The sequence below is a fragment of the Leucoraja erinacea genome, chromosome 6 (genome assembly GCF_028641065.1).
Source record: "Leucoraja erinacea ecotype New England chromosome 6, Leri_hhj_1, whole genome shotgun sequence".
NCBI lineage: Eukaryota > Metazoa > Chordata > Chondrichthyes > Rajiformes > Rajidae > Leucoraja > Leucoraja erinaceus.
The window spans coordinates 30,913,026-30,936,752 of NC_073382.1; positions in this window are offsets into that span (position 1 = coordinate 30,913,026).

Consider the following 23,727-nt stretch of genomic DNA (forward strand, 5'->3'; position numbering starts at 1 on the left):
TAGTCCCATCTGCCCACCTTTGGTTCATATCTTTCCAAACCTGTCCTATCCATGTACCTGTCTAACTGTTTCTTAAACATTTGGAAGTCACTGTCTCAACTACTTCCTCTGGCAGCTTGTTCCATACCCTCACCACTCTTTGCGTGAAAAGGTTGCCCCTCAAATTCCTATTAAATTTTTTCCCCTTCACCTTAAACCTATGTCCTCTTGTCCTTGCTTCACCTACTCTGGGCAAAAGACTTTGAGCATCCACCCGATCTATTACTCTCAAGATTTTATAAATCTCTATAAGATCTATTGTCTATTATCTATGATCTATTGTCTATTATCTATTGTCTATTGTCTATTATTGTCTATCAGTTTGAGAACTAGCGCTTGACCTTAATATGGTAGAGGTAAAGGGCCTGTCCCACTTGGACGCCCTAATCCATGAGTTTAGAAGACCTTAGACGAGTTAAAAAAATGTCAAGGTCGTTTTGACTCGCCGAAGTAAAATACATCCCACAACCTCCTACGACTGTCTACGACCTCCTACGACTCCCCTTGGCCTCAGTCTTCCACAACTAAGACCAACTACGACTAGCTACGAGTGGAATATGATCACATGATAAAATTATGTCATGTTTGCATTTTTTTTCTTGGGCCAGTTACCGTCCTACGACTACCTACGACTACATACGACTATCCACGACTACCTACGACTACCATCACAACCTACCTACGACCTATCTATGTGTAAAAAGTATCAATTTTTTCCATGCTGACCTTTTTTTTAACTCGTGGACATTTTTTATCAGGCTGGAAATAACGCAGCGACCTACTTGAGGCCACAAATACGTGGAGACAACTCACGAGCATGAGAAAGAGTTACGAAGACCTCCTACGACCTCCTACGACCTCATGGCGACCATGCTGCGAGTATGAGTCAAGGGCAAACTCGGCAGAGGTCGCCAATTAGGTCATGAAAGTGGGACAGGTGCTTTTAAGTCTTCCAGATTACTACGGCACCTTCCTTGTCAGTCGGTATAGGAAATAATTTTGCGACTGTTGTTGATTGAGTTGAGGACTGTGTAGTGGTTAAATGCAGTGGAAAAGTGAAGACAGTTGTAATGGGAATTTTAATCCTTTCCATTGGCATTACTGCACAGGCAGGGAGGAGTAAATCGAACTTATGCAGTCGAGGATAAAAACAAATCTTCCAGTTGTCATTTCCAGTTTCATTGATTTTTTATTGGTTGTTGTAAACACAAAGAAGTGAACATACCAGATCCTCTTTATTCTTGTCCAAACTGTAGCTTTCCGTTCTTTCTATCTGAACTGGTAAAAAACTATGTTCCTTCTCTCCTGCCGGCTCCAGTCGATCTGACCGCTCCCTGTGGTTTCGCTATCCTCATCTGATGTATGTCACGCCCATCTACGAATAAGAATCCCACCCCGAAGCATCCCCCCAACAGTTGATGTCATGCCGGCAGTATCTATCTTTCTCCAAACTACAATATAAAATGTGCATTTTCTCACTCTTTCATACACTGATGAAGGATCATTGATCCAAAATGTTGCCTCTCTCTCTCCCATGACAGATTCAGTCTGACCTGCTGAGTGTTTTCCACTTCTTCTATTTCTGTTTCAGAGTTCTAACATCTCCAGTTTTTTGTTTCAATGATTAATTATTCACTTTGACAATATGTCAGCAGTCTGCCCTTATTACAATGTGCCCATGTCTGATGCAGAACACTGAATGCAACAGCGTACTATAGCTATGCTTTCAGTCTTTTACAACACAGCATATAGATTGCATCAAAATCTATATGTGAACTTATCCTTTTACATCAGGAAAATTGCATTGTAAACCTTCTCTCTGAAATGAGAACATTAAGATTTGAAGCACCTCAGACATTCTGGGGTGCACAACAATATTTAGATTCAAGACTGACGTATTTTGGAAACAACATTCTCAATTGAAAGTTGAGAAAGCTCTACAACAATGTGCATGAAATAGAAAAACACCAGTATCAGTAAGATATTTCATGGATATAAATCTGTTCTTCCTGCTTCCATGGAGCAGTCCCAATCAATGTACAGATGCTCCCCGATTTACGATGCTTCGACTTATGATATCTTGACTTTACGATGGTGCAAATGCTCGGCAATGGTCATGCGATCACATCGTATTAAATGTGTTTCCGAATTATGATATTTTCGATTTACACTGGGTTTATCGGAACGTAACCCCATCGTAGGTCGAGGAGCAGCTGTGCTGCAATTGAAGAGAATGTGGACCTAAAGGTTTAAGTATTTCAACCTGTATGTCTAACTGATAACACATTCAGACCTAGCAGTGAGCTTGTCACCGGAGAGGAGGTTGTAAAACTGTCTTCAGAGGGAGGAGGAGAACTTCTTCAAAGTAGGCATACCTTGAGGAGATATCGCAGTGGAGAAGACAGTTTTACAACCTCCTCTCTGACTGCCCCCTCTCTGTGATTCCCCCTTCCCTCCAACTCTCCTCCCCTTCTCAGCTCTCCCTCAGCCCCCTGGTTCCTCCTCTTCCTTTCTTCTTCCCGCCCCCCCAACCTGCATCAGTCTGAAGAAGGGTTTCGGCCCGAAACGTTGCCTATTTCTTTCACTCCATAAATGCTGCCGCACCCGTTGAGTTTCTCCAGCATTTTTGTCTACAAAGGTTTATGTATTCATTACCGAGTCATTTCCTTTCCGGCTTATTTTCCATGTTTATATTATAAAAATAGTTGTAATTCAAGTCTGATTTTTTTCGGATGTCATCAATTTTGTTGCTTAATACAATTACGGTGCACATACAGATCCTTTTTTTTTACCAGTTTAATTCATTCGCTATCAGTCATTTTCCATTTTCAGTATAATTTGCATGATCTCTTTTTAAACACTGAGAAATTTATGCTTGGGTGTGATAGTGAACAATCTTCACTTTATTTTAACTGCAATTCATTCTTCACTATACTCTGATAGCCAACAATTGCATGTTGAGCATTGTGAAGTAATCTCCGCAGATTTGCATTGCAGGTAGTGTAGAAAGTCCCACAACTAAGATTCTGACCACTGGTACTGCCATTTAAGGAATTTATACGTTCATCCTAAGACTTCATGAGTTTTATGCAGATTTTCTGGATCCTCCCACTTCCCAAAGATGCACTGGTTGTTAGGTTTATTGGGAAACGTAAATTGTTCCTAGTATAGGAGAATCAGGGAGATGTTAATGACCACAAATGAGAGTTGCAGAGAAATGTGTGTAAATGAGATTCCTCTGAGACTGGGCACAGATCAGATGAATCAAAATCTAACCTGATTTTCTTGAGTTACTGTGAACACGTGATGTTTAAATATTTTCATTTTGATACTACTGACTCATTCTGTAAGATTTATAAGAGTGTATAAGGAGGCCCTATGTCTACACTGACTATGCAACCGATAAATTATTTTAACACATTTCAATTTAGTACAAATTAGTCATCAATTTTATCTTGGTTTTTCTTGTGAAACAGGATTGAAATGTAAAGAGTTCATACACCATGAAGTGGCGGCTGGGACTATTTTTTCAAAAAAAAAGATGTGTAAAAACTGCCAATAAGCGGGTATGAATGTGGGCTCAAGTGAAGCATAAATCAGGTGGATGTTCAACTTGATCTCAGTCATTGCCTCATAAAAATAAATACTACAATAACAGCTCTGTAAACTCCCTGGCTTGCATGGAATCTCTGGTGAGAGAGGCAGCATATTTTGATGCTTGTGACCAAGTTACCAGAATTCTAAGGAATCATAGAGTCGAACAGCAGAAAAACAGACCCTTCAGCCAGACAATGCTGCACTGGCCACTAACCACCCATTTAAACTGATCCCACATTTAATTTATCCCCCCATATTCTAAACAATTCCCCCCTGACTCTAGGTATTTAGTTTAGTTAAGTTTAGAGATACAGCATGGAAATAGGCCATTCAGCCTACCAAATCCATGCCGACCATTGATCCCTGCCTCTTTGTCGAGTACGTTGAACAATCCTTGTTCAATACGTACCAGGGCCCCATCCCCGGCCTCTACCTCCGTTACATCGACGACTGCTTTGGTGCCACCTCCTGCACCCACACACAACTGACTGACTTCATCCACTTTACCACCAACTTCCATCCGGCACTCAAATACACCTGGACTATTTCCGACACTTCCCTACCATTCCTTGACCACACTATCTCCATTGCAGGTGATAGACTTCTGACCGACATCCACTATAAACCCACTGACTCCCCTGGCTATCTGGACTACACTTCTTCCAACCCTGCTTCCAGTAAAGACTCCATCCCCCACTCCCAATTCCTCCGTCTACACCGCATCTGCTCCCAGGATGAGGCGTTCCACACCAGGGCATCTGAAATGTCCGCATTCTTCAGGGAACGGGGGTTCCCCTCCTCCACCAAAAATGAGGCTTGCACCAGGGTCTCTTCCATACCCCGCAACACTGCTCTCTCTCCCCATCCCCACACTCGCAACAAGGGCAGAGTCCCCCTAGTCCTCACCTTTCACCCCACCAGCCGTCACATACAACAAGTAATCCTCCGTCATTTTCGCCACCTCCAACGTGACCCCACCACTCGTCACATCTTCCCATCTACCCCCATGTCTGCCTCCGCAAATCCCTTGTCAATCCCTCCCTTCCATCCCGTTCCACCCCTTCCCCAGTCACTTTCCGTTGCAACCGCAAGAAATGCAACACCTGTCTCTTTACCTCCCCCCTCGAATCCATTCAAGGACCCAAGCAGTTGTTCCAGGTGCGACAGAGGTTCACCTGTATCTCCTCCAACCTCATCTACTGCATCCGCTGCTCTAGATGTCAGCTGATCTACATCGGTGAGACTAACCGGAGGTTGGGCGATCGTTTTGCCGAACACCTCCGCTTGGTCCGCAGGAACCTACCTGACCTCCCGGTGGCTCAGCACTTCAACTCCCCCTCCCATTCCCCGTCCGACCTCTCTGTCCTGGGTCTCCTCCATGGCCAGAGTGAGCAACACCGGAAATTGGAGGAACAGCACCTCATATTGGAGGAAATTGGAGGAACAGCACTTGGGGAGTCTGCATCCTGAGGGCATGAACATTGAATTCTCCCAATTTTGTTAGCCCTTGCTGTCTCCTCGCCTTCCTCAGCCATTGGGCTGTCTCCTCCCATCCCTCAGACCTCGTGCTCCTCCTCCTCCTTTTTCCTTCCTTCTCCCTGCTACTCCCCTATCAGTCTGAAGAAGCGTTTCAGCCCGAAACATTGCCTATTTCCTTCGCTCCATAGATGCTGCTGCACCCGCTGAGTTTCTCCAGCATTTTTGTGCACCCTCGATATTCCAGCATCTGCAGTTCCTTCTTGAACAATTGATCTCCCATATACTAGTTCTATGTTATCCCACTTTCGCATCCTACACACTCGGGGCAATTTACAGAAGCCAATTAACCTACAAAGCTGCACATCCTTAGGATGTGGGAGGAAAATGGAGCACCCAAAGAAAACCCACATGAGAAAGGTACAAATTTCACATAGACAGCACCCAGGATCAAACCTGGGTCTTTGATGCTGTGAGCAAAAAATCAGGTGGACTCTACTACTCAGCTGCAAGCAAGGAGTAATATCCAATCATAATAACCGTGTCAACCCCCATAAACTTGTGGGAGGAAACAAGAGATTCTGGAGAAAATCACACTTGTCTCACAACCCCACACAGGCAGGACCCGAGATCAGGATTGAACCTGTGTCTCTAGTGCTATGCGGCTCTACCAGTTGTGCTATTTCAGCTCTACCAGTTGTGCCACAGTGCTGCCCAAATTCCACTGTAATGGGCATTAATTGCAGGAAAGCTATTATTACAATACATTATGCTATATTGCAAAGTAGGTTCAGACTGGTCTCTCAAAATTATTTTAAATGTATTCTTTCTATAGGGCACCAGCATTAAAACACTAGAGCACTAGCTGGTGACAGCAGGGGAAAGAGCACATCATAGAAAAAGAGAAAGGATAATGACTCCAAAATCCAGAAAACCATTGGCTTCAGAATCCTAAGAGAAATGTAATATTTCAGTTATGTACTGATGATTGTTTCTGAGCCCATGCTGGGAACTAAAAGTCCTTCATTACTACCCAAACATTATTTTTTCATTTGTGTTCAACATACCAATATAAGATTCAATTAAAATGGTTAATGATGAGAATAATGCCGAATACAATCTTAGCTTTGATGAAAAATATATTGATAATAGGTCTATGAGGGGAAACTGATTATTTGTCATTATGAATACTTGAAATTTGAGAATTTTGAGTCTCATGTTGGTGATAGCTACTGATCTTTTACAAATGAAACCAAGCAATGAAGCCATAACAATGTAAGGTGACCTGAGCAATTGAAATGGAACCACCACAATAACACGCTGTTCAATAATATGACTGATGTGATGAGACCGAAATGTAGTCCAGGAAATTCTTTAATGGTTGATGGACTTGTGCTAATTTGGTATTGTATTGGCTTACTATTGTCATGTGTACTGAGTTACAGTTAAAAACCTTGTTTCACATGATATCCAGACAAATCAGCCACATGTGAGCACAAGGAAACTACATACAAACACAGCAGATAACGTGTAAAGAACAGAAGCAGAGGGCAGAATATACTGTAACAGCTAGAGAGAAAGTGCAGATAAAAATTGCAAGGACCATCACAGGATAGCATCATAGAGTCATAAGGTCATACAGCATGGAAACAGGCTCTTCGGCCCCACTAGCCCATGCCCTCCAAGATGCCCCATCTACAGTACACTAGTCCCACCTGCCTCTAAACCTTTCCAGCCCATGTACCTGCCCAAATGTTTTTTAAGTGTTGTTATATTATCTGCCTCAACTACCTCCTCTGGTAGCTCATTTCATATCCCCACCACCCTCTGTATGGAAAAAGTTGCCCATCAAATTCCTATTAAATCGTTCCCCTCTCACCTTAAACCTAAGTCCTCTGGTTTTTGATTTCACTATTCTGGTTAAAACACTGTGCATCTGTCATATCTGTTGCCCTAATGATCTTAGATATCTATCTAAGATCACCATTCAGCCTCCTGCACTCTAAGGAATAAAGTACTAGCCTGCCCAACCTCTCCCTGTTGCTCAGGCCCACATGTCCTGGCAACATTCTGGTAAATCTTCCCTGCACTCTTCCCAGGTTAAAAATATCCTTCTTATAGAAGGATGACCAAAGACTGAACACTAAACTCCAGATGTGGCCTTACCAATGTCTTGTACAACAGTAACATTACATCCCAACTTGAATACTCAGTATCCTGACTGATGAAGGCCAATGTGCTGAAAACATACTTGACCATTCTATCTACCTGTGATGCTACTTTCAAAGAATTATGTACAGTACCTGCACTCATAGATCCCTCTGCTCTTCAACACTCCCCAGAGCTTTGCCATTCACTATTATGGTCCTGCTCTGGCTTAACTTCCCAAAATGCACCACTCTGCATTAAACTTCATTAAACATTCCTCAGCACACTTGTCTAACAGATTAAGATCCTGCTATAATTTTGACAACTATCTACAATACTACTCACATTAGAGTCATCTGCAAATCTACTAATCGCGCCTTATACATTCTCATCCAAATCGTCGATATAAATTACAAACAACAATGGGCCCAGAACCGATCCCTGAGGCACAATACTCATCACAGGCTTCCAGTCCAAAAAACAACCTGTCACCATCATACTCTACTTCCTTCTCTGTCCAGTCATCTAGCTCTACCAGGATCCCATGTAATTTATCCACCCACAGCTACATACGCATACTATGATCCCATGCATACTAACCACCCAGAGCCTCACCTTATCAAATGTGTAGGAAGCAACTGCAGATGCTGGTTTAAACCAAAGATAGACACAAAAAGCTGGAGTAAGTCAGCAGGACAGGCAGCATCTCTGGAGAGAAGGAATGGGTGACGTTTCGGGTTGAGACTCTTCTTCAGACCTTATCCAGACCAGAAATATCTTGCTGAAGTCCATATAGACATGTCTATGGTTCTGCCCTCAACAACCATTTTGGTTACTTTTTTCAAAAAACTCAATCAGATTTGTGAGACACAAATCCATGCACAAAACCATGCTGATACTACTCAGCCCATATCTATCCAAATGCAAATGTATCTCGCCCTCAGAACCATCTCCAGTAACTTGCCAACAAATGTTAAGCTCGCTGATCTATAGTTCCAAGACTTTTCCTTGCAGCCATTCTTGTATAGAGGCACAACTTTAGCTACCCTCCAGTCTTCTGACACCACAACCTTATCTAATGATGATTCACATTTCTCAGTCAGGGCATCTATAATTTATTCTCTAGCTTCCCACAGTGCGTCAGATATATCTGATCTGGCATGGAGATTAAGCTACCTTGACACACCTTAAGACATTCAGCACCTCCTCGACCATAATACCGAATGTCCTCAAGACACTTCCATTAGCGCCATACGGTGGCAGCCTAGCCAACAGTCTGTCTCGTCCCTTTCCTACTTTGTTGTTTTTAGTCTGTTGTTCAATGTATGTTTTAGTGCATCTTTAGTTTTGTATTATATGGAGAGTAGGGGGTGGGACATTTTTAAATCTCTTCCCTCGACGGAGATGCGCCTTTGTCCGTATCATATCTCTGTTCGCACTACGGCCTAACATTGTGGAGTTGGCGGCATTTTGCTGGGGATCGACTTTGGGAGCTCCAACTGCGGGAGCCTGCGGACTTAACATTGTGGAGCTTGCGGTCGTTGGTTAAGGCCCGAATTCAGGAGCTCCAAAAACAGGAGCTTCGACCTCCTTGATCGTGGGTGCTTCAATTGACCTGATGCGGTAGCCACGTTTGCCCCAACGCGGAAGCTGTGATCATCAGCTGCGGGAGCTTCGATCGCCCCGACTGTGGATGGCTCGACCACTACTTCCGCGGGACAATAAGGAGGATAGAAGATAAGACTTTATTGCCTTCCATCACAGTGAGGAATGTGGGGGAGCCGCTGTGGTGGATGTTTATGTCAACTTTTATGTAGTTGTGTATCTTGTTGTTTTTTTTGATCTGACTGTATCGGATATCAAATTCCTTGTATGTTTTTACGTACTTGGCTAATAAATGTATTACAATTACAATTACAATTAACTGTCCTCTAAATATTAATTGAGAACTTAGCTCATCTCCTATGGCTCCACATAGAGATGACCACTTTGGTTTCTGAGGGGCCCTATTTTCTCTATAGTCACCCTCTTTCCCTTAATGTACTTATACAACCTCTATGGGTTTCCCTTAATATTAATAATGTAGATTAATAGCTTGGGACTATGCATTTAACTTTAGAAAAGTTCATTAAAAAATTTGATAACAGCAAGGAATAATCTATTTTTGAATCTGGAAGCATATGCTTGCAAGCTTTTGTATATTCTGCCAGACAGGAGAAGGGAAACGAGGAAATAACTTGGGTGTAGTTGGTCCTTGGTTGCGTTGGCTGCTCTTCCAAGATAGTGTGAAGTGGGCTGATGGACTGGGCTGCATCCACAATTCTGCAATTTCTTGTGGTCTTCAGAGCAGTTTCCAAACTAAGTTGTGATATATAGGATGTTTTCTATAGTATATCTGTAGACATTGGCAAGGGCCCTGGAGATATGCTGAATGTCCTTCGTCTTCTGGCAAATTAAAGGGATTGGTGTGCCATTTTTGGACATAGCATCAATGTGGTTAGACCAGGATATTTGAGGAGTAATATATAGTGAACTTTAACAAAACATAAAAGAATGGAGGAATTCAGCTGGTCAGGCGGCATCTGTCGAAGAAATGGACCGATGCATTTCAGCTATGAACTCAGTAATGGACCGAATAATGTTGTCTGATCTGCCAATTTCCACCAGACATTTATTTTTTGCTCAAGATTCCAGCACCTGCAGATTCTTGTTTATCCATTATAGTGAATTTTAATCAGTGTTCACAGATGTTACATGTTACAATTTTTTTTAACAGGATATGACTTTGCTGTGTGGCATCCTGCTTGTGGTGAAAGGTCTTAAAAAAAACAGCACTCAATACTCAATACCCATGGCTATCTGGACTACGCTTCTTCCCACCCTGGTTCCTGTAAAGACTCCACCCCCCACTCCCAATTCCTCTGCGTACGCCACATCTGCTCCCAGGATGAGGCATTCCACACCAGGGCATCTGAAATGTCCTCATTCTTCAGGGAACGGGGGTTCCCCTCCTCCACCATAGATGAGGCTCGCAACAGGGTCACTTCCATACCCCGCAACACTACTCTCTCTCCCCATCCCCGCACTCGCAACAAGGGCAGAGTCTCCCAAGTCCTCACCTTTCACCTCACCCAGCCATCACATACAACAAATAATCCTCCGTCATTTTCGCCACCTCCATCGTGACCCCACCACTCGCCACATCTTCCCATCTCCCCCCATGTCTGCCTTCCGCAAAGACCACTCCCTCCGCAACTCGCTTGTCAATTCTTCCCTTCCTTCCTGTACCACGCCGTCCCCGGACACTTTCCGTTGCAAAAGCAAGAAATGCAACACCTGTCCCTTTACCTCCCCCATCGACTCCATTCAAGGACCCAAGCAGTCATTCCAGGTGCGACAGAGGTTCACCTGTAGCTCCTCCAACCTCATCTACTGCATCCGCTGCTCTAGATGTCAGCTGATCTACATCGGTGAGACCAAGCGGAGGTTGGGCGATCGTTTGAATTCAGCAGCATCTATGGAGCGAAGGAAATAGGCGACGTTTCAGGCCGAAACCCTTCTTCAGACTGATGGGGGGTGGGGGGGAGAAGGAAGGAAAAAGGGAGGAGGAGGAGCCCGAGGGCGGGGGGATGGGAGGAGACAGCTCGAGGGTTAAGGAAGCGGAGGAGACAGCAAGGGCTAGCAAAATTGGGAGAATTCAACGTTCATGCCATCCGGACGCAAGCAACCCAGGCGGAATATGAAGTGCTGTTCCTCCAATTTCCGGTGTTGCTCACTCTGGCAATGGAGGAGACCCAGGACAGAGAGGTTGGATTGGGAATGGGAGGGGGAGTTGAAGTGCTGAGCCACCGGGAGTTCAGGTAGGTTATTGCGGACTGCGCAGAGGTGTTTGGCGAAATTGAATTCTCACTTTAACATTATAAATGTGTAGATATTTGAATTTTCCTTTTCAAATTCTGAAATCCAGATTCAATGGCCGAAGTCAACTGATTACAAATTAATTTTAACCTTCCACAAATTATAGCAACAAAACATTTTCACAGCAGGAGGAAGAATATAATCATGGTGTGCCAAGTTTCAATAAACAGTTTACTTTGCAGAATTCGAAATAGAAAAAAAAGTTGGCAGGAAGTTTGAACATTTGGTTTTTAATTTGTTATTGATCAGTTTTCCATATGTAGTACTCTATTCAAAGGTCATCCAAATATGTATAAATTGAATGCAATTGACATGAATAAGGTTGGAATTAATAGTTCAATTGGAAACAAGGGATTACTTGGATTCTGAAGGGCAGAAGATGTGAAAAGTCTAAGATCAGGTGAATTTAGAGAGTTTAGAATAGGGAATATAACTGGAGACTGCAAAAATGGAAATTGATCAAGGTTTGTGGTAAGGAAAAAAAAAAGTTTAACAAATCAAAATATTGTCCCTCATGAAAGCAATCATTAATTTAATTGATGTTAAGAGGGCTAAATTAGCTGAGCAGGAAAGAAAGGTAATGCCACAAAACATGCCCAGAATAACCATCTTCTTAACATATTAAAAGTGGCAAAATAAGGAACTGCAGATGCAGATTTACACAAAACACCCCAAAGCACTGGAATACTTCAGTGAGTCAGGCAGCATTGCTGGAGAACATGGATAGATTATGTATCAGGTCAGGACCGTTCGTCAGACTTAAGAAGTCTGAAGAAGGGTCCGGACATGAAACATCACCTATCCATGTTCTCCAGAGGGACTCACTGAGGGACTACAGCAATAAGTGTCCTTTAATATTATAGGTGGCATCTTGGTAAATTTCTTCTTCTTCTTAGGCCTCCCTTGGTCATGGCTGACCACGGATAGTCTCCAGGGTTGGAAGACGCCTGTGTGTGCCTTTGTTTAATGTGGTGAGACTGATGCACAGACAGCCACCACATTGACAGATCTGGGTCAGGACCCAGTGGCATGGAGTCCAAGACGACCAGAGACCCTTTTCTGCAGGAGCCTTCAACCGCCTTTCCAGCCATTGTAACGCTCCACTAAGGTCTACCATCATCCTCCGCCTGTTCCAGAGTCCTCCCCCTCGACCTTACCACCATGGGTGCCCTACCAGGAGCATAGCTCCAGACGACATCGCTCTCAGGATCTCAGGACACACAAGCTTCTCCACCACGACAAGGAAACAATCCACAGAGAATTAGTTCTATTTTAATGGCAAAGTGTATGTACAATTTATTTGAAATAGCCAGTATCCTTAAAACAACATCCTTGATGTACATGGTGGCGATTGTATTTGTTAACATGTTAAAGATTGTTGAGTGAATCATGGAAAAATGGGATGAATTGATGATGTTGATCATTATTAAAAAAGTTTTTTTCTCATGTTGGAAATCAAGTTTAAGTCTCTGGTACCTTCACAAGAATGTCTATCCCATGGTGTGGTTAGATTTTTCAACGTAAATTCCTGTCAATGCAAGCTTTAGCCTGCTTTTGATTACGGATGTTTGTGTATTGCAGCCAATACATCAAACAGTCTATTGAGTGTTCTAGAAAAACAATGAATACAGCATGAACCAGCTGGTTGCATACAAATAGAAGATAAAAAAAAAATACATCAAGCATAAACATGGCATTGCTAGTTTGGAAGAAAATTGATGTTCTAAATAGATTGGCATTTACTCAGGCTCAGGATGGAGTGAGGATTCAACATTTCTTCACCAATATAATCTGTAAATCAGAGGTTAGCATATAAAATAACAAGCAGCAATTTTTACTTTGTTATAGTGGCTGAATACAATTCAGTTTTTCTGTGGGATTTGAATAACATCAAACATAAAAGTAACAAAAAGGACAGAATACAATGGAATAAAGAAATTTTAAAACCACAAATTATAGACTGACGTGACTAATTGGAGGATTGTTTTACATTTTGCATAAGGACATCACTCTAGTCTAATGCACAGGTTTAACATTAACATCAAGTATCAGTTTCAGAAAGACTGAAGATCTCGCAAGTTTATGGCATGCACGAGTGTTACATTGCAAGTATTCCAAGTGATGCTGTGATGCTGTAGTCATGAGATGCAATGGTGAATTGCACTCAGATAAGACCTCTCAGAACTGAAAAAAACAGTATCTTGGAGTACTCTCCAATGCAGAGATTCCTGTACGTTAACCCTAATCCTTCTCCAAACCCAAACGATCTTTCAAATTGAAATTCAAAACACACACATACATACACGCACACACACCATAGGCTGAATTTCGGCATGAATCAGTGTATTCTCATTTGCATTCTCTCCCGCAGTGTCTTACATGCATATAATTGATGGTGAGGGTCAAAGGATGAACTGTGTGATGAACTAAATACATTTGCTCATTTTTTTCAATGAAGGACAGGTGGGATTGAAAATTAATACAAGTACTGTATGGAAAATTAATTTACTCTATTAGAATATTTCTCCTTTGGCAGACTGTCGAATTTCACCATGTATTTGATGTTTTGCCAGCTTTCTTTCTATTGATCCATCTGCTCAGTTCAGGCATTTTTTTAGAGAAGTCCACAGTCGTTTCCATTTGTGAACCGCACTGATTGCTTACTCCAGGTCATAAATACACGGAATGTAATGAGTCAAATGATAAATTTTACCATCAAAGCCCCCCTTCAAACCAAAATTCTTCAGCCCTTTTGAATTTAACGTATCTTATTTAACAATGAACATCCATCCGACTTAAATAATAGTTCACGTACTTCTTGAGTAAATTTTACATCCAAACTAAATGATGAAATATACAGCACTCTGGTTAACTGAAAACAACAGCAGGGTCATTGTTGGTGAAATGCAATGAAAGTGTATCTTTTCTCATACTAGTAATTACCTGACTGCAATATATTTCTGCAGCCTGTCTTAAAGAAAACTCAAGGTTCTATCATACACTAGCATCACCTTTGAGATCAAAGTTTCAATCAATCCTCGAAAAGGGAAATTAAGGACTGCTTTCTCTGTCAGCTTATAAGAGCTCAGTGTAAATGAGTTATGGCAATGACCAACTACACTCCAGAGTTCACGAATCGACTGCATCTATTTCACCTCTGATGAAATGTACCAATACCAACTTGAATCCTTTAAGTTTTAATCTGAAAATGCATTGCTGTAAACAAATCAAATACAGAAAACAATATTAAATATCAAAATGTTAATGTGAGCATTTCTGCATTGTTAATTATCAGAATATTAAAACTTTCAGCACTTATCAATTGAAGCATGCTGTTTTTACATGGTTTACACCTTTTGCATAATGTTTACAGACCATATTGATGGCATACCAGCAACTTAGCAAACTGTCATATTTACTTCTACGCCATGTCACTGCAATTTTTTTTAAATTTGTCAACACTGTTCCATTTCCGTTCTCTGCCAAAATTTGCATTAACTGTGAATGTCACAAAAAAATAAAATAAAAATATCTTCATTAACATCAAACTTGTAGTTATAACAAAATAGGCAGTTGGAATTTTCATTGGGAATAATGCAATTTGTGCCAATATTTAGTCAATGCAGTTAAAACGTAAGAAAATTGCAATTTGCAATGTATTTGTTAGGTATAAGTAAAAGCTAACAATGAATTAATTTAAATTTCTTAATATGACTACTATTTAGAACATTTGAACAAGCTAACATTGTACAGTGAATTCATTTGCAAATGAATAAAAATGCAAAGCAAATTTGTAAAATTTCGATTAGATATTCATCCTCAGTCGTATGTGAAATGTGTGATGAAGCTGCAGATGTGCATTGGATTTCAACTTCATTGACTTCACTGGAAGTGTATTGTTAAAGCAGAGAAGGAGGAATATAAACCAATCATAAATTCAGTATCTGCAGTCAGGGACAAATTTCAACATTTATATCAAATTGTGAATGTCTTTATAAAGACATTCACAATATTATACATTAATATTATATTTAAGTTTTTAAATCTACCATGATTGATTCTTAAAAAGAACAAAAAGAAACCAGGAAGGAGCTTATATCTGGACCGCGGGTTGGTCAGTAACCCCAAGTCGACCAACCTGAGGGACCTAGACGTAGAATGATGGGTTAGCAGATTTTTGATATATGTGGGGGCAAGCCCGTTAAAGGCTTTGTATATATAAAGGAGGAGCTTGAAATTGATTGTGAACCGCATTGGGAGCCAGTGGAGAGAGGCCAGAATCGGGGTGATGTGGTCCCTTTTTCATGTGTCCGTCAGAAGTCTCGCTGTGGCGTTTTGGACCATTTGCAGGCGGGACAGGGATGATTGGCTGATGCCAGTGTAAAGGGAGTTGCAGTAATCAAGGCGGAAGGAGATAAATGCATGGATGATCTTTTCAAGGTCGTCAAATTGGAGGAATGGTTTGATTTTAGCTATCGTGCAAAGCTGGAAGAAGCTAGCCTTTACCACAGCATTGAGTTGTTTGTCAAAATTCAATGCGGAGTCAAATATCACGCCAAGGTTTTTGCATGAGGTTTGAGTAAGAGGGTAAGGCTTCCAAGGCTGCCTGCTATCGTTTTAATGGAGTCCGAGGGGCCGAGTAGGATGACCTCAGAATTGCTCTCGTTTAGTTGGAGGAAGTTCTGGGCCATCCAACACTTTATGTCCTCGAGGCAGTGCATAAGGCTAAGCAGATTTGATCGGTTGTTGGGTTTCAGGGGGAGATAGAGCTGTGTATCGTCTGCATAGCAGTGGAAGGAAATGCCATGCCTTTGAATGACTTGTCCTAGGGGGAGCATATACAGAGAGAAGAGAATGGGGCCTAGGATGGAGCCTTGTGGAACCCCGCAGCAAAGGCTAGCTGGGGAGGAGAAAGAGTTGCCTATGTTTGTAGAGAAATTCCTATCTTTGAGGTGGGAGAGAAACCAGCTCAGGGCAGTGCCATCAACACCAACCCCGTACCGGAGACGGTCAATTAAGATTGTGTGGTCCACTGTATCAAATGTTGCGCTGAGTTGAGAAGGAGCAGGATTGCACAGTCGTTGGAGTCAATGGCGAGAAGCAGGTCGTTATGTACCTTCAACAAGGCAGACTCTGTGCTGTGGTGGGCCCTGAAACCTGATTGGAAACTTTCCAGGAAGGTATTTTGCTGTAGGTAAGGCATTAGTTGATTTAGAATTACCTTTTCAAGGACTTTTGAAAGGAAAGGCAGTTTGGAAATAGGTCTGCAGTTGCTAGGCAAGGTGGGGTCTAGGTTAGGTTTTGTCAGGTGGGGCAGGACCACCGCATGCTTGAAGCAGGTTGGAACATTGCCAGTGGCCAGAGAACTGTTGATGATAGAGAGGATGCTGGGACCGGCTATTGCAATGACATCCTTCAGACGGGCAGTGGGGACAACGTCGAGGGGGTAGGTAGGAAGTTTCATAGTGGAGACCAGCCTTACAAGGGAGGGTAGAGTAATGGGTTGGAAACAGACCAATGAGGCAGCTAGGTCACAAATGGGAGGGAAAATATTTGTTCTGATGTTCTCAACTTTGCTGGTGAAAAATGTAGTAAATTCTTCGCACTTAGCAGGGGACCCAGCTAAGCTGGTACTGAGGGCAAGATATATGACAGGGGTAATGGTACTAAATAGGACCTTGGAGTTATGGGCGTTTTTGGAAATAAAGTGGGAAAAGTATTGTGTTCTCGCAGACTTTACTGCTTCCTGGTTTTTGAGAAGATTGTTTCTCAGAAGTTCAAAGGAAATTTGAAGCATCAGATTTATACTTCCGTTCTGATTTTCTACACTCTCTTCTTAGGGCTCTGGTGGTGTCAGTGAACCAGGGCCACCCTTTAGGCTTAGGCTTTTTCATTTTAAGAGGAGCAACAGATTCCAGGATGGAAGAGCAAGTGGTATTGAATAAAGAAATGAGGTCGTTAGTGCTGAGATGGAGGGGAGACGCCGGGTGCCGATGTCGGGAGCAGATATGACAACCTCAGCGAACTTACTGGCAGTCAAAGACTTTACGTAGCGGTAGTAGCGAGCAGGGTGATGGGATTTTGAGGGAGAGAAAGGCAGAGATGCATCAAATATAATTGTGCTATGATCTGACAGACAAGCATCAATAACTTCTATATTTCAAATTGGGAGACCAGACGATAGCACCAGGTTGAGTGTATGGCCAAGCTTGTGCGTGGGACCAGTGGTAAGTGGAGTCAGTTTGAAGGACTCAACCAGGTTCATACATTCACTCACAAGAGGCTTAGTAGGACAGCAGACATGAATGTTAAAATCACCAAGAATAAGGACCCGGGCAAATTTGGGCAACAAGCTAGCGATAAGATCAGCAAATTGTGTGCTAAAGTCCTTATGCATTTTTGATGGGCGAACAATTAAAAGTGGACAGATTAGACCAACTATAATTAGTTGGTGTTCAAAGCTGGAGAAATGATCAGCGTTCAGGATGTGGCAGTTGAAATGTTTCTTAAACACTGTGGCTAGGCCCCCACCGCGTCCGGAGAGCCTAGGCGAGCTGAAAAATTTACAGTTATCAGGACAGAGTTCCACGAGTGGAGCAAACTCACCAGGGTTAAGCCAGGTTTCTGTGACCAGTAAGAAGTCCAATTCGCGTGCGGTGAAGAAGACGTTGAGGATGAAGGTTTTGTTCAGTAAGGATCTTGCATTGATCAGGGCCACTTTAGCAGGGACTGCAGGTAAGTTGTGATCTGTTAGCAGCTCCCACGCCAGCAGGTGGAGGTTCAGGGAGACCACGCTGCTGCTTTTCACACATGGCCTGGCTGGGAGCCTGCGGGCCGACAGACCGGGGACCGGAAAGATCGACCGGAGAGAGGCATTCCTGGGCTTGAGGGACCGCCGATGGATGGAGCGGTAGGGCCAACCAGATCCGACTTCACAGCGCTGGGCGAGGTAAGCAGATGTTGAACGGGCGCGGGCGAGATCTTCAACCTTTCCAGGGAGCCCGTGCGTTTACTCCGCCTCCTGGCTCGGTGTGTGCGGCTGCAGTTGCAAGGCCAAGCTAGTACACCCACCGGGAGCCGAACGAGGAGCGAATGGTTGAGGTAACTTTATCCTTTGGGGCTTTGTCCGATGCTTTGTCCGGGGCCTTGTCTGGGGCCTCAGATGAAGACCTCAACAACAGAGGCTCGGATTTCCAGCAGTGTTTTGCATTCGTAGACCAGGATTAACTGCAGGCCATACGGACGGTTGAGGTAGCTTTGTCGGGGGCTTTGGCCACTTGGGAGACAACGGGCAGCCAAACACAGCGGCGCAGCCATCTTAGATGGGAACTCGTGGCAAGAGTTACAAAGTAATTGGTGCGTGGATTTTGGTGATGTTTCCATTTATTATCATAAAAATGAATGCCTTTTCCTCTCAATTCAATGTGACAGTATGGCATAAGGCATGAGGTTTGTTGATATTTAACTGCATCGTTAGACAACTGAGTGTCATGGATTCTAAAACTCCACTGCTTCCTTCTCTTTCTGATAAATATATTGAGCCCCATCTCTGCCTTTGTCCCTCTTCCTTAATTTTTTTTTTCAAAATCCTCTTGCAATCAGGAAATAAACAAACTTCTAAGCAATTGCAAATTTCCTGCCCGGTTGATTGATTCAATGAATCTGCCAAGATTCCCAACTGAAAGAGGCATCAGTTTGCCAAAACTTGAAGGGAAAGTTTTAGATGTATCAGGATGAATGGAATATCATAGGAGGAGAGGAAATTGAGCACTAATTATATTTGAAATACCAATGTGAAGTGGTGTGTAGATAATATTGAGTGGAGCAGGACATAGATTAATATGCATCTGTATTGTTTGGGTCACGTTAAACTGCTTTTTGCATGAAATGGCTCAGCAAGTTGATTACTAGAATCTTTCCTATTACACCTTCCTTGTGTCATTAGCAGGTTTCCTCCAGTTGGTGATTAAATTTACTTCACGACTCCTCATTCTCTGCAGTACCACATCGATGAAGGCTTCAGTGAAGCAGAGTGCAGTATTTTATTGCCTTAACTTCATTGTCAAAATCTCGCTTTTCAGCTTCCAGCTGAGATACTTTTCAAATTCCACTTTTAGATACTTTCTTCAAAGTACTGCAATAAACAATGTGGCCTGCAACTGAAAATGCCTACTATTGATCAAATATCAAATCTGAAGGGAAAATTATAATAAAAGGTTGAATATGACAGATGCAGGAAATCTGAAATCTACGTAAATAGGAAATATTACAAAATTGTGAGAGCTGTGGGATGTGAACAAGCAAACTAAATGGGATAGGACAGGACAGATGTATTTTAACATTGAAGATTATGTGAACATCTACTTTGGTAGAAACTTTAACTGCAAGTGCAATCATGCCGACAGACAAATATGTCCAAACTCTCAGTTTCCACACATTATTGCACACATGGTCCCATCTCTGGCAATTCCCAAGTCATTGATTTTTTTGAAAATATGTCAAACTGTATTGATAAGGGCAGTGCAGTAGAGATGTTTTATCTGGACTTCAGTAAGTATTTGACAAGGAGATTGGTCAAAACAGTTAGGGCCCAGGGGACACTGAGCACGTTTGTAAATTATATCCAAAATTGCCTTAATGATGGGAGACAGAAGGTGATTATAGTGGATTTTTATGCCCCTGTCCCACTTAGGAAACCTGAACGGAAACCTCTGGAGACTTTTCAACTCACCCAAGGTTTCCGTGCGGTTCCTGGAGATTTTTGTCAGTCTCCCTACCTGCTTCCATTACCTGCAACCTCCAGCAACCACCTGCAACCTCCAGCAACCACCTGCAACCTTGGGTGGGACGCAAATTCTCCAGAGGTTTCCGTTCAGGTTTCCTAAGTGCGACAGAGGCATTATTATGTTTGATGCAGGTAACTTGTTTGTGTTCCACAAGGATCGGTTGTGACCTTGCTATATGTAATTTACACAAATAATTTGGAGGTGGATATAGGAGGCATGACCAGTAAGTTTGCAGCGAACAGGAAGATCGGAGGAATTGTTGGATGTGACTATTCTACATGGTAATATTGACATAGTGTAGCGGCACCATACGTGGTGAATAAGGATCTTTCATTGCAAAAGGATTTGAGTATAGGAGCAGGGAAGTTCTACTGAAGTTGTACAGGGTCTTGGTGAGACCACACCTGGAGTATTGCATACAGTTTTGGTCTCCAAATCTGAGGAAGGACATTATTGCCATAGAGGGAGTGCAGAGACGGTTCACCAAACTGATTCCTGGGATGTCAGGACTGTCTTATGAAAAAAGACTGGATAGACTTGGTTTATACACTCTAGAATTTAGAAGATTGAGAGGGGATCTTATAGAAACTTACATAATTCTTAAGGGGTTTGACAGGCTAGATGCATGAAGATTGCTTCCGATGTTGGGGAAGTCCAGGACAAGTGGTCACAGTTTAAGGATAAGGGGGAAATCCTTTAAAACCGAGATGAGAAGAACTTTTTTTCAAACAGAGAGTGGTGAATCTCTGGAACTCTCTGCCACAGAGGGTAGTTGAGGCCAGTTCATTGGCTATATTTAAGAGGGAGTTAGATGTGGCCCTTGTGGCTAAGGGGATCAGGGGGTATGGAGAGAAGGCAGGTACGGGATACTGAGTTGGATGATCAGCCATGATCATATTGAATGGCGGTGCAGGCTCGAAGGGCTGAATGGCCTACTCCTGCACCTAATTTCTATGTTTCTATGTTTCTAAGATGAGACGTCAGGCCGGTTCAAAGAGTCGTTTATTCAGTGGTGACACGTTAGGTTGGTGCGCTAACTATATTTCGTTGTTACTGTAGCTGAGAGAGGTTGTTCTCTCGGGCTCAGTTACCGGTTGACTCCTTCAGTGAGAGACCTTAAGTACCAGGACACTCCCTCTAGCCCATGACATCACATGCCTGCCCTCGTATCTCCTGACGAGGGTTCGAGCATGAGTGGCCCGTGTTTAGGCTGACGCCACAGGACCCCCCCAGAGGAAGGAATACAATGGTCGAGGGCGGTTCCTGCATGTGGGTCGGGGACACCCCGGGTGTGAGTCGGGACGGAGGCTCCATGGGTGCAGTGACGCTCTGCGTGGGCGATCCCGCGGTACCGAGGGGTATGAGGAGACCGATGCAGAAGCCGCCTGACGGAAGAGCCACAGTCCCATCTCCTCGATCAGCTAAGGGATCGCATCCTGGAAATACAGCCCCCAGCGACAGCTGGGAGATGTTGGCAACAATGAAGAAAAATAAAACTAAATAAAATAAATAAACTGATTGCTGAACCGGGCGTGGAAAGGTAGTGAACACAAAATGAACAGTAACAAGACTAATTACAGTGCAATCAGTGTCCAGAATTCAAATTGTCCAGTGTTCATAGTGCAGGATAGTGTTGCAGTGACAGCCTCTGGCCTGAATGTTGCGCTGCAACCGGTGCTCAGGCTGCAGTGACGGCATCCGGCTGGAAGGTGGCGCTGTGAACGGCGGTGAGGCTGCAGTGATGGCATCCGGCCAGAAGGTGGCGCTGTGGACGGTAAGTTTGTGAGTTAGAGTTTCTCTTCCGGCCGGCCGTGGTGGCAATGTTTGTAGTCGTGCGGCGCTTGTTTCAGGCAGCCGTGGCGGCCATGTTTGTAGTCATGCGGCGCTTGTTTCAGGCAGCCGCGGCGGCCATTTTGCCAGCCGGCTGAAGCGGGCTTCGTCAGCGATTGAATCCCTGGGCCGGACAGGCAGCTAGCACCCAGGGATCTTCAGAGTGTGGGCCTCGCCCATTGTCGGGAGTGGGAGAGCGGCAGGTACTCTCTCTCTCTGTTCCCAGGGCCGTCGGGCGTGCGTCAGCGTTGCTGTGTGTGGGCAGGAGGCTGCTACGCTCGCACCCCCTGCAGCAGCTGGTGGGGCAGCGGCGGCTGATTAAAGCCTCACCGCTCCGGTGGTCGTCTATGGGCGGATCATGCGGGGGAGCACGGAGGCCGTCACACAAGGCGGCCTGACCCGTTGCCGGGAGCGGGAGAACAGAAGCAGCGGCGGCTTCTCAGCTCCGGTGAGCAGCAGCTGGTGGGGAAGAGGCGGCATACCTCACTGCAGGGCCGGGTTAGCGGCAGCGCTATTCTGCAGGGCTGGGCAGCCGGCTGCAAACATCAGGTTACCGAGGCTGTGTGCTTCAGGAGAGTACAAATTTCAATTTGGACAGTCAGGATCACCAGTGTAGCGGCACCATACATGGTGAATAAAGATGAGATGTCAGGCTGGTTCAACGAGTCGTTTATTCAGTGGTGACACGTTAGGATGGTGCGCTAACTATATTACGTTGTTAGTGTAGCTGAGTGGTGTTGTTCTCTCGGCTCAGCTACCTGTTAACTCTTCAAGGTCTTGAGGTGAGAGACCTTAAGTACCAGGACACTCCCTCTAGCCCATGATGTCACGTGCCCGCCCTCGTATCTCCTGACGAGGGTTCGAGCATGAGTGGCCCGTGTTTAGGCTGATGCCACAATAATGTCATAATCATAGAGTGATACACCACGGAAACAGGCCCTTCAGCCCACCGTGTCTGCTCCGACCAAGGATCCCCGTACATGAACACTACTCTACACACACAGGGGACAATTTACAATTTTACCAAGCCAATTAACCTACACACCTGTACATCTTTGGAGTGTGGGAGGAAATCGGAGATACCGGAGAAAACCCACACAGGTCACGGGGAGAATGTTCAAACTCCGTCCAGACAAGCACGCGTACTCAGGATACAACCTGGGTCTCTGGCGCTGTAAGACAGCAACTCTACCACTACACCACTGTGCCGCCCGATGGATGCCCATTGGTCAGTGTAAATGTAGTGGGCCAAATAAACTATTGTCATGTGGTGTGATTCAAGATTAGACCTGTCACCCCTTAATTCATATCCCACCATGGAATATTATAAATGCCTTTAGGTGAGGTAGTAAAAAGCTTGCATCAGCAAACATGATCACTAAGCCGTGGAAATGTCATAGAAATCATGGCCCACCATGTCATAAAAATCATGCCCAGTGAGTAATTTTGAAAAAGGCTCATGTTAAGAATAACATCATCAAGAACATACTTCTGGGCATTGAAAGTGGGGAAATAATTCAATTTAGGTGGCAGTGAACTATACGATCACACAATTCATTATAAATAGTACTTGCACTGACATTTGTGCAGTACACATTTAATTAATAAATATGAATTTGAATTCTATATTTATTACAGTTACATTCTCAAAACAAGAAGTTACAAAAGCAGAGACTGTAACAATGGTCCAATATCTTAGTATTGTTAAATTGGGTGTTTTTTCAATTATTGATGAGAATTAGAAATTACTGAGACTGATTCCAAATACTATTTGCAGTTTTTTGTTATGTGGAGGCAGCCCTCAACTTTTTATCTTATGTAATGCCATCCAATTTATTGTTCTGATTGGGGATAATTTTATTTTGCAGAAATTTAAAGCTCGCTTTTGCTGATGAATGAGAAATAGATATTTGAAATGCAAATCAAATCCTCT